This window comes from Tupaia chinensis, unplaced genomic scaffold, assembly GCF_000334495.1.
Source record: "Tupaia chinensis unplaced genomic scaffold, TupChi_1.0 Scaffold000610_1, whole genome shotgun sequence".
Classification (NCBI taxonomy): Eukaryota; Metazoa; Chordata; class Mammalia; order Scandentia; family Tupaiidae; genus Tupaia; species Tupaia belangeri.
This window is the reverse complement of record NW_006160129.1, coordinates 2,158,867-2,169,644: the sequence shown is the minus strand read 5'-3', so window position 1 is coordinate 2,169,644 and position 10,778 is coordinate 2,158,867. Positions and strand designations below refer to the sequence as shown.

The 10,778-nt window shown below is 38.8% G+C and overlaps 1 long non-coding RNA gene across 3 annotated transcripts in view; it reads left to right on the top strand.

Annotated features, from left to right (window-relative positions):
• Positions 1-10,778, top strand: part of LOC114009732 (uncharacterized) — a 234,030-nt gene that overhangs the window by 142,052 nt on the left and 81,200 nt on the right. Inside the window, exon 5 of one of the 3 annotated variants that reach the window (XR_003551119.1) lies at positions 4,992-5,297. The exons of the other annotated variants lie outside the window; for them this stretch is intronic. This is a non-coding gene — a long non-coding RNA (uncharacterized LOC114009732). Of the gene's footprint in view, positions 1-4,991; positions 5,298-10,778 lie in introns of those variants that run through there. 3 annotated transcript variants of the gene reach the window in all.

The window sequence follows — 10,778 nt, the reverse complement described above, 5'->3', positions numbered from 1 at the left end:
AAGAGCGGGATAGGTAATTTGGACAGGGTCTTGCCGTGTCCCAGTCCTCCCACCAGTCTTCTGGTTAAGGAGGACAGGTGCGCACTGCTGTGCTGGCATGTTCAGGTTGGTCAGAGATCCGGATCGGGGCCTCCCATGTGGCTCTAGCATCACACAGTGACACTCTGCTGCTCACATCACTGTGGTTGGGCCCCAAGAATTATTTTATTTACCACTTCAAATAAAATAGATCGTCTGTTTTAATTGACATATTCAATACATTTTTTTAAAGTAACGTTTAAAAATTAACGTCTGCATATGTTTAGATCCCCATATTCAGGGTCTCAAAAGCGTAACTGTTCATCTAACAGTTCAGGCTGTCACAGTCCAGGAGTCATACACATACAGTCATGGCAAGGTCTTCTATACCTGGTTGTCTTCTTGGGTGCTTCATGGGCTGTAGGAGACACCTGCTGGCATGAATGTAGTGCTATGTTGTTTATCCTGATGTTAATCATACTGTTATTCTTAGGACCTTAAACTTTCATGGAGTCCAGGCAGGTCTGTATATTGGAAGGTGTTGAAGTCCTCCACCACATCCCCTCATTTGTAGCATTTCCAGCATAACATCAAATGAACTGAGATGCATTCTTTTTTATAACTCAGCTCAAGGAACTGAGATGTAAAAAGAGAAAAGGATTTCATGGTAAATCCACATTCCTACCTTCAGAGAGGGATTGATCAATTTTAAATTTTGTTATAGGGCACATGCTCTTGCTGGAGAAACGGGGTGGGGCCAGACAGAGAGAGAGGGAGAGAAATCACCCTAAGGGGTGATGACCAAGCCGCAGTCTTCTCTTCCATTCTCCTCTTGGGACTTTTGGACACACACACACACAAGTGCCCGGCTTGTGTTTCAAACCACTGGGCCCAGGAGTCAAACTGCTCATTTGGCCCTGTGGGATTAGATGCCTTACTCTGTGCCACCTGCTGGCCCACCTGCAGGGTTTTTAATAGGACTACAAAATGATAGTTTAGTAAAGCACTCACAGACCTGGATCCATTCAAAAGTTTCCTAAATGGTTATTCCATCTTCCAGGTGAGTTAGCTTACTTCTTACATGTGGAGATGTGCAGTTGGTTTTTCCATGAGATGTGCTTTTAGCCCTAGCTGTAAGTCTAGTACTGGAAAAAATCAGAAATGGAAAAACCTGTTGCTTCATTACTTTGAAACCCTAGTCAAAGTATCATAGCAACTTCGGCACAGTCCTTGTCTTCGCGCTGGTTTTGTGACGCAAGTTTATTTATAAAGGGATCATAATTATGCACATCTAGGATTACTCCAATTCTGCAACAAGTTGTAAGGATTATGAGTGTAAAATGATTCTTATACAGAAAACGAAAATATTGGCCTGCCTTTGAGGAGTATTTCTAAAGAAGATATGCAATAAACAAGACTATACACTCCTGTTTTCTCTTATGTAAAGATTTCAGGGACCAGCAGTTAGCGTAATGGCTATGTCGCTGGACTCCCATGTAGTCGACCACGGTTCGCGTCCTGGATCCAGTGGCTTAAAACTCACACCAGGTGCGTGTGCGTGTGTGCCCAAGATCCTGAGGGGAGAACAGAGGAGAAGGGATTATGGTGTGGCCATCCCCCCTGGGGGGTGATTTCTCGCTTTCTGTCTCTATGTCTCTCTGTCTGTCTGGCGAGCACATGCGGCCTATAGCAAAAACCTCTCCAAAAAAAAAAAAAAAGATTTCATTTGAATTCATAGAAATTTCTAAATACTTTGTTATTGAAGCCTAGCCGCCGTTACTCATTGGGTTCTTTGAATATATCTCAGTTTAAATTATGATTAGTGAAGTTTTTCTCTATATCATTATAAATATAGCAGATGTACTGCAAATTTAGCCAGATATTAGTACAGATTAGCACATTCCCATGTGTTATAATTACTTTAGATGCCATCTAATGTGGTTTGGATTACTCGTTTTGTAGTGTCTAGGGTTTGGACATATTCTGAGAAGAGACTAAAGCAGGCTTGAGAACTAATAAACATCAAGTCTGTCTTATCAAAATTTTTTGAAAAAGAATCTCTAGGATTTAATTTCAGTTTCCCTTTTTTTATTTTATAAGGCAATTTTTAAGTGATAAAGTGTTTTTACCATTAAATAAATAGAACACACTTTGTAAAATTTTCTGCTGCTTTCTTCTTAGCCTTAAGTTAAGGGGCACTAAGTTTTGGACATTTGTTCTTCAGATAGTTTCTTCCAGTATTTATCATTACCTTGAAGATTAATTAAATCAACCCAGATTTAAGACATTAGCCTGGTGCATTTACATCAGTTGGGCTACGACACAATTGATGCATCTTCTCAGCCTAGAGGAGGATCTGGAAGGGTCTCTGAGATGCAGTTACTGCTTTCCTGGCAGCCACATCATTTCAAGGCACTTCTAGGAAGATGTCCAGAGGCTGGACTGGTAGTGATCCAGATCCCTCTGTAAATGGGGGGAAAACAAAAATGGGAGTGAGCATGGAGCTAATAAAAAATCCATCTTGGAAAAACTAAAAGCAGCTCCTGAAAGCCGTGAAGGCAGACCCTTCCTGCTTTTCCTAAGATGGGAAAGCCCTGTCCTCCCAGGCAGAGAGAATTAACTAACCGACTCTGTTCTTGTTTTGCCTTTGTATTGATAGTTCATTCTTTTCCTTCCTTTCATCCTTTTTCCTTTTGAGACACCCCCACTACTTTTCTCCTATCTCTCTGATGATTTCCTCCAAATAACTTTTGACATTACCCTAAATTTGAAGGGTAAGCTGTGACCCTTATCCCATTCCATTCTCAGCTGATGAACTCAAAGGTGAGTGCACTGGAAGGCAGAGTTGGGTGCTTAGGAAGTGGTATGAGAGAGACTGCACATAAATACTTCAAAACCACTTCATCCAAACTCTTCATTTTTGGAAAAAAAAATTATAGAAAGAGCTTTTAATGAGGTTTTTGTTACATATTGTTTTTGTAATCTTTGTTTACTCCAATTACCCGGTATATGACCCGAAAGAAAGTGTATGTTAGTCCCTTTAACCAGTAGCTTTGAGAGCATACAGAAGAGGGAGCTAATCCTTGCCCCTGCTGTGGGTCCAATTCATAAGCATTTGTTTCTTTTCTACTTCATTCCAAAAGGTAAAGCTAAGTGGTGTATTGGCTTCAGAGAATGGCAAAAGCGAAAAGAGAATTATTATGATTCAAGGGGATAAATTATAGCAGAAATCTAAACAGCAACTGAGAACATAAAATACTGTGTGAATAGCTCCAAACAAGAGTTATGTCTTTAGAAATATTTTTCCTCCCAATTTTTCCAGTTATTTCACTTTATTCATTTTCAAAGAGGAAAACTAAAGTGGAAGTAGAAAGTATTGTTTATTTGATCAAAACACATAGATTGATCATGAAAAATATGAGACGTCTCCATCAGGTAGCCATGCACTCTTCTTTCAAAGTGAATATAAGACAATAAACAAGATAAGGAACAGTAAGTGTGCACTGTGTGGGTTGCTATTGTAGTTAGAACTCAGTGCTAATGTCTTGAGTATGTTGCTGCTATGAAAAAATAATACATTTTAAGTACTTAGTACATAATAGGTACTATGTTTGGAATGTTGAAGATAGGTACTTAATATACTCTAAACAAATTCTTTTAATTCTATGTCCTTTTTGTGGGAGGGAGGGATACTTTTTCTATAGGGTTTGTGTGCTCACCAGAGAAAAAAAAAGTGAGGAGAAATCGCCCCTCAGGGCGTATGGCCACACCACAATCCCTTCTCCATTCTCAGGATTTTGAGCACACACACCCACATGCGCCTGACATGAGTTTCAAGCCACTGGATCTGGGACTCCTCAGTTGACCATGTGGGAGTCCAACTACGTAACCATTACACCATCTGCTGGTCCCTTAATTGTGTTTCTTGTAGGTAGGCATGCATTTGCTTTGGTCTGTCTTTTTTTTATGGCAAAGAAAACAATCACGTTAATGATATTCAGTGTTTCCCGTGTGCCAGGCATTGACTGAAAAGCCTAAAGGTAGGTGGCCCTGCTCTGTAGCCTAATGTTTAAGGGATCTGGATCCCTCCTGATGGATCATGGTTCAAATTCTGGCCCCAGTGTATGTACTGGGCACTTGTGTATGGATGCCTACCCAGAATATCGGCAGGATGGAAAAATGGAGGAGAAGGGATTGCAGTGGTATCAAGCTTCATTAGGAAGTGCTTTTTCTTCCTCTTTGTCTCTGGCAAGCACACACCCTCTGACAATTTTTTAAAAAGGCATAACGATAGGTTTTAACATCATTCAAGTTTTACTAAACATAAAACTAAGAAAGTTAAGTTGGGTTAGCGTGTGAAAGAACACAGTTACCTGCCGCTGTTAGGAAATTAAACAATGACCATAATCTCATCAGAATCTTATGCTGATAGGCTCCAAGTAATTTTGCAGCAATATTTAAAGCTTTAAAAAGTTTTTTTTTTTCTTGGTTAATTAACTGTGCTAGATATATGAGGAAAATACTTACAGGTTGTAACAGAATTAAAAAAAATGATTTGAGCTTTTTCCTAAGTTTGTAGCATTACTTTAATAATTTTGATGTTAACATTTTTACAGTAAATATCTGCAATTTACAGGCCACCGTTTAGTATTCAGGGATTGAACAGCATAATTTAAAAGTAAATTCACAGTAGCAATCATATTTGAAATGTGTGTGATCAACGTACTATATTTACATTATTATGTCAGGTATGCTTACATCAGTGATGGGGAATATATAGTTACAGAAGCGAAATTACTGGATTATGTGGTAGTTCTATTTATTATTATCATAATCATTTTTTAAAAAGGTAATCCCCATACTGTTGTCCATAGCAGCTGCATTTGGTACTTCCAATAGTAGTCTAGTGAGTTCCAACTTCTCCACACCCTCACTGGCACTTATCTTTTGTTGTTTCCTTTTGTTCATGGTAGCCATCCTAAAATGTATGAAGTAACACACCATTGTGGTTTGGATGACTATTTCTCCGAAGATTAATGCCGTTCAGTACCTTTTCAAATATCAGATGATCATTTATGTGGAGAAGTGTCTATTGAAGTCCATGAACCCATATTGAATCAGATGATTTGTTTCCGTTTTGCTATTGAGTCGTAGGTGTTAACTCCCTATCAGGTATGTGGTTTGCAAATATTTTCTCCCATTCCTAGGACGCCTTTTCACTGTGTTAGTTGTTTCCTCTGCTGTGTGGACCTTTTCAGTCACAATCATCTATTTTTGCTTTTATTGTCAGTACTTTTGGTGTCATATCCAAGAAAACAATGCTTAGATGGAGATCTTACATTTAAATCTTTACTCTATTTTTAGTTAATTTTTGTATAGGGTATAATGATCCAGTTTCATTATTCTGCATGTGGATATCCAGTTTTCCTAACATCATTTATTGAAGGAGATTATCCTTTCTCTGTTACATATTCTTGGTACCCTTGCCAAAATCCAATTTATTTTATATTTATGAATTTATTTCTGATTTTCTGATCTGTTCCATTGGTCTAGATACCTGATTTATGCGTATACCATACTGTTTTAATTGCTGAAGCTTTGTAATATATTTGGAAATCAGGAAGAATTGTACTTCTAGCTTTGTTCTTCTTTTTCAAGAATATTTACATTATTTTGGAGTTTTTTGTTGTTCTATATGAATTTTGGGATTTTTTTTTTCATTTCAAAAAATAACACCAGGATTTTGATAGAGATTACATTAAATCCGTAAACTGCTTTGCATAAGATGGACAGTTTAACAATATTAAGCCTTCTGATCCATGGACACAAAATGTCTTATTTATTTGTGTCTCCCTTAATTTCCTATAATATTACAATGTAATTTTCAGTATAAAAGTCTTTTATTTCACTGGCTAGGCTTTTCCTAAGGATTTTATTGATATTTTTATAGAGGTTTGAGCCATAGGGCGCATGTGCTCACTGAAGAGAGACAGAGACAGTGTGAGAAAAGTGAGAAATCCCCACGGGGGATAGCCAAGTCACAATTCCTTCTCCTCCATTATCCTCCTGTGTCTTGAGCATGCGTGCACATGTGCCCAGTGTTACTTTCAAGTCATCAGATCTGGGACTTGATCTACAGTTGGCCATGTGTGAGTCTAGCAATGTAACCACTGCGCCACCTGCTGGCCCCAGGAATTTATTCTTTTTGGTATTTTCATAAGTGCGATCCAGCAATCCCATTCTCAGTGTACATGTACATATTGATATATCTAAAAGAATTTAAGTGGGGATCTTGAAGAGATATCCATATTCATTGTGCATTTTTCATAATAATAGAGGTGAGGAAACAAGTAAATGTCCACTGATGGATGAATGGATTTTTGAAAAAAGAAAATGTGGTATGTACAGTACATGCAATAGATTATTCAGCTTTAAAAATGAAAGAAATTCAGCAATGCCCAATATAGATGAATCTGGAGGATATTATGCTAAATAAAATTAGCTAGTCACAGAGGGATAGATCTACACGATTCCATTTATGTGACATACCCCAAATAGTCAAACTCAGAAACAGCAGAATAATAGTTTCCAGGGGCTGGGAGGAAGGGGAGATGGGGAGTTACTCTTCAGTGGGTATAAAGTTTCAGTTATACCAAATGAATAAGTTCTAGAGCTCTGTTGTGCAGCATTGTATGTGCACTTAAATTTTAAGAGAGTAGATCTCATGTTAAGTGTGTTTTTATCACAATAGAAGATATTCTATTTAAAAAAAAATAAAAACTGAAGAGTCAGCCTGTGGCATGTTGGTTAAGGTGGCTGGATCCCACTGCTCAGTTTGAGTCTTGGACTGGTGGCTTGAGAAACCCACTAGCCACATGTGTTTGTGTGCCCAAAACCCTGAAAGGAGGGAGAGGTGGAGGACTAGGGATTGTAGCATGATCATGCCACATGGAGAGGAGGGGGGCTTTCTCACTTTCCTTCTCTGTCTGTCTGTCTGTCTGTCTCTCTTATCCCAGGGAGTGTACCCTCTGGCAACATTTTAATAATAATAACTAGAAAAAATTAATTTGGCACCTTTATTTGAAAGGGCAAATACATAATAGATCTACAATCAATTTTCAATTTACTACTTTAATGGGATAATTAGCATTAGTATTCAGATGCTGTCTTTTCACTGTACGTTGTTTTCTTGTGTGGTTTTTGCTTTGGATTCTTTGCTTTCTGGAGTGAGTAGCTCTCTGGCACTGGATTTGGAAATGACTTAGTATGCGTTTGTGCAAGAGGGGAATATTCGAATCACCTAAAATATGTTGCACATATTGCCCAAAACTTAGAATGAATACATAGCAAGTTTATTACGTTGCTGTCATTGATCCAAACTCATTTGCCTATTCTTAAACTATAAACATCCAGGACCCAGCATGGAATTAACCCTTGAATTTGTCTTGATGAGTCCTTCTGTCTTACTGCTCCTACTTTTGCCATCCCCCCCCATTTTTTAAAGTGAAATTAATCTAAAATTTAGATCAAGGATATATGAAGGAGAAAAATAGCAAAATAATGTAATCATTTAGGTCTAGAGTTAGGGGAGGTCAGGGCATTCACTGTCAGCTTTTCAATTTACAGTCCAGGGATCTGAGGCTCACTGCTGATGGGACTTGCACGAGACCACAGACCTGCTGACGAGCAAAACTAAGACTGACAGGCAGACAGTAATTACTGAACCAGGTATTACTGATTTCCAAAAATGAATGTTAAAACTCAAGTCTTTAAAAAAAAGAAAAGAAAAGAAAAACCCACATTAGTTGGAAAGCCTTATCTTACAAACTGGGGGGGAAAGCGACGCTTGCTCTACGCAGTTCACTGTTCCGCTCTGCTATATTGGGGGCAGCCTGACATGTACAAATCAGAAAAAAGAGAGCCACTGTCCTAGCCTCGGTGGCCATGAAGTATTCATAGGGTAATTTTAGAACCTGGAGCTGCTGCTTCTCTAACAGTAGTTGCTCCCTGAGAAGTTCTTTGTCTCTCAGGTATGTACTCTTATTCAACTCAAAAAACAAGTGCTCTACCTCTTCTTTTTTTATTTTTAAAGAATTATTTATTTATCTGATTTCATTTGTTATTGTTATTTTTTAATTTGACCAGAGAGAGACAGAGAGAAAGGGAAAGCAAGAAAGCAAGCCACCAGATCTGGGACTCGAACCATGGTCAGCCACGTGGGAGTCCAGCTCCTTTAACCACCACTCCACCTGCTGGCCCCCAAGTCCTCTACTTCTTAATATTCTTTACCATATTCCCTCTACAGACAAAAGTTATTAGAATTTTATTATCCATACATTTTTAAAATTCAAGCTTTATTTATCATTTTTTTTTTATTTTTAAATTTGCTATAGGGCACACACACTTACTGGAGAGAGACAGAGAGGATGAGAGAGAGAGAGTGAGAGAGCATGTGAGAGAGAAAGTGAGAAAACAAGCCACTAGGTCCAAGACTCGAACTGTGGTGGCCATACCACCTGCTGGCCCCATCCACATTCTTTTTTACAAGCATAGATTATTTTTTAGTTTTAAGGTTTTTGCTATAGGGCACATGTGCTTGCCGGAAAGACAGAGAGACAGAGAGACAAAAAGTGAGAAATCACCCCCCAGGGAGGATGGCCACGCACAATCCCTTCTCCTCCATTCTCCTTTTGGGATCTTGGGCATGTGCACACATGCGCCCGGGGTGAGTTTAAGCCACTAGGTCCGGGACTTGAACCGCAGTTGACTACATGGGAGTCCAGTGACATAGCCATTATACTAACTGCTGGTCCCAGTTTGTTTTTTAAAGAGGGTTTTGTCTTAGGAAACATACCTTTGCTGGAGAGAGACAGAGACAGTGAGAGGGAAAGTGTCAAGTCACCCCCCCGGGGATTGGCTATGCCACAATTCCTTCTTCTCCCTTTTCCATTTTCATCCCAGGATCTTGGGCACACATGCACACATGCCTAGCATGAGTTTCAAGTCACTGGATGCAGGACTTGAACCATGGTTGGCCATGTAGGAGTCCAGTGACATAATTGCTATGCCATCTGTTGGCCCAGATGTGGTTTTTTTTATTTTTAAATTTTGCTAGAGGGCATGTGTACTTGCTGGAGGTAGAGGTGGGGCAGGGAAGTGTGGTCATGCCACAATCCCTTCTCCATTTCCCCCTCCTTTTAGGATTTTTGGGGCATTCACGCACATATGCCCAGCATGTTTCTCAAGCTGCAGGGTCCAGAACTTCAACCACACCATCAGCCATGTGGGATTCAGCTGCGGTAACCACCATGCCACCAGCTGGTTGTAGATGCAGTTTTAAAGCTAACAAATAATTACTAATGTATTACTATTACATTCTTGTATTGTGCTTACTGAAACTGCAGTTTTACACTTGACTCCCTTCCCCGTGCCCTGTAAATCATTCCGCTTCCTGATGAATGAGAATGTATATAATACCTGCAGTCAGATCCTACTGCTCTCTTCTGATGGCCGTCTTGAAAACGAACCCTTTTGGTCCCAAGTGCAGCTAACAAAATAGGGTAAATGGGACAGGAAAAATGAGCATCAGCACCCGAAAAAGTCCCCACAGGTTCATGCCACTTGTAAAAGAGTCGTGTTTGTTAAGTGCAGACATCACTACTCATCCACCCAAGAGCCATATCTTTCTTAGAAGCTGGTTGACAAGAATGGCACCTACTTGAATCATCCTTTTGGTTTTTTTTTTAACTACAGAGAATTTGCCCCAGCCACATTCGAAGTATTGGTTTTAGACACAGTGAATACTTGTTTAATCTTTTTTTAACATGAGATTATATACCTAAAAATAACCTAAAACTTACTATAATGATGAAGAGTAAAATTGTATTTCCTGTTTTCGTATGACTTTGACCCTGGCATGTAGACAGTAGTATTCCATGAGAAATTTTATTTTTAATAGCACTGTACCTTTTCTGTATCTTTTAAAAAGGAATTTTAAACTTTCTTTGTCTTAATTTTAGTAAGTTAAATGCAGAATATGTATGTAAGCCAGTACTAATATTGATATTAATGTAAATACAAATATTAATGATTTAATTCTGTATGCCACAATGTACAATCCACCCATCCATATCCATTAATTTTAACAATTACTTTTAAAGTTTGAAAAATGTTATGTTTACCCAAAAGGTGCTTTTGTAAGAAAAGTTTCAAATTATGTGGCCATGATAATAGTGGTCAGATGACAACCTAAATATTTTCTTTTTGTTCCCAATTTATTTGCACTGGCCGTTTTAACTCATGTTACCTAAGGGTTGGATTTCTTACTGTGTTTACTCAGCATTTAAATGTCAATTTAAATGACATTTAAAAAGCAAGGTTCTTATTCATGGACCTAATTCCTAGGAAAAGTAACCATGTTACCAAGAACAGTGTTGATTTTTATTGATTTTATGTCTTCCAAAGTGGTATCTACAGGACTGTCTCACCTGCAGACAACAATGGTAGATTAGAGGAAAAGGAAATTGTTGGACACGGATCTTTCTGTGTGTTTCTGAAACACCAACCACAGTGTACATCATTCTTGAGATTTTTTTGGCTCCTATTTGAAACTCAGGAGGGTGGTCAGCTCAAATGGGTGCAGAGAGAGGTTCCCCCAGGAGCTCTGTATTGAAGACCAGCAGCCATAGCCTCAACCATAGCATTCGCCTGTGTGCAGAGGTAAGGCCTGCAAGACGTATTAGACGATTGACTGATACTAG